Raw genomic sequence first — 1,769 nt, 5'->3', positions numbered from 1 at the left:
ATCCCAGTTAAAAAAATTACTTATTTTAAAATTGAGAAAATTATTTATTTAGTTTTAATTTCTTAAAAACATAACAAATATATTTATTCGAAAAACTCGAATTGATTTCGACAAATGTAGAAACACAAGGACAAAAGCTTCTTGTCCATTTCCCATTATTACAAAGCGCACATTTAATTTTTTTTAAAAAAATGAATGACAGTACTAATTAATTAGTGCTTCAATTTTTTGTTTTCTTGTAAATACTCTATCAATTCATTTTTACTTATTATATTTAAATTTGATATATTTATTAAGAAAATAATAATTGATAAGATTATCTTATCAGAATATTTCTATAATTGATATTGAGTATTTATCTTAAAAAATAAAACTAAGAGTAAAACGTACGGAAAAATAATTGTATTTTTCTAACTTGTACAAATTGACAAATAAAAATGAAAAACTGTTTTTTTAAATGGTGAAGTAAAAATGAATCGTGGGAGTATCTTTTATTGGTCAACTTACTGGAGTATGATTTTTTGCTGTTTTTTTAAACTATAGAGAAAATGATTTCTTACATTTGAGGATAGTTTTAAAATGATCTTTTAATTATGTATTTAATAGTTCTGATTTTTTAATTTGATAAAAAATAATATTTTTAATCTTTGTCAAATATTTAAATATGTTTGCTAGATTTAACGTTAATAATAGGAAAAAAGATTTAACCATAAACATTATGAAAGACTTTCAAATCGTAAAATATGTAATACAATATGACATTAAAAGCTAAAAATATATTTTAAAGAAAAACAAAAATTACATCTCAAAGAATTGCACCAAAAAACTTTTTGCTTTCTATAAATGAATAATTTCTTAAGAGTTATTTCCCGACTAAAAAAAACCATTTATTCTAAAATTAAGAAAATTATATTTCTTAGTTTTAATTTCTTACTCCCTTCGTCCACTTTTATTTATCATGTTGCGCTTTTCGAAAGTCAATTTAACTAATTTTCAAAGTTAAATTAGATTAAATTAATTCGATATTTTAAACAAAAAAAATTATATATTAAAAAATTATACGAAAAGTACTATATATTGCAATTTTTTGCATATCAATATGATGAAAAATACATCATAAAATATTAGTCAAATTTTTATAATTTAACTCTAAAAAGAAAATTATGTCAGTTAAAAATGGACGGAGGTAACAGTATATTTATTCGGAAAACTCGAATTGATTTCGACAAATGTAGAAACACAAGGACAAAAGCTTCTTGTCCATTCCCCATTATTACAAAATCGCACATTTTAAAAATTAATGAATTGAATAACAGTACATAATTAATTGAAGGACAGTACAAATAAATTATCCTGGAGTATGATTTATTTTTTAAATTTCTTTTAACTATAGAGAAAATGGTTTCTTATATTTTACGATAAATTTGAAATAATCTTTTAATTTTTACTGAGTAGTTCTGGTTTTTTAATTTGATAAAAAATAATATTTTTAATGTCGGTCAGATATTTAAACATGTTTGCTAGATTTGACATTAATAATGGGAATATTTTTTTGTAACCATAAACATCATGAAAGGCTATCCAATAAAATAAAAAAAATGCAACTCAATAAAAGATTAAATGCTAAAAATATAGCGAAAATTACATCTTAAAAAAATTGCACCAAAATTTAGAAATAAGTCAAAAATATCAAACACTACAAAAATTGTATATCTAAATGTGAGTTCCTACTAAAAAAAATATTCTTCATAGTTTTCGTCAAATTTCAT

The sequence above is a fragment of the Solanum tuberosum genome, unplaced genomic scaffold, assembly GCF_000226075.1.
Source record: "Solanum tuberosum cultivar DM 1-3 516 R44 unplaced genomic scaffold, SolTub_3.0 scf00069, whole genome shotgun sequence".
Taxonomy (NCBI): domain Eukaryota; kingdom Viridiplantae; phylum Streptophyta; class Magnoliopsida; order Solanales; family Solanaceae; genus Solanum; species Solanum tuberosum.
The sequence above is the reverse complement of the archived record's forward strand: the minus strand, read 5'-3'. Positions refer to the sequence as shown.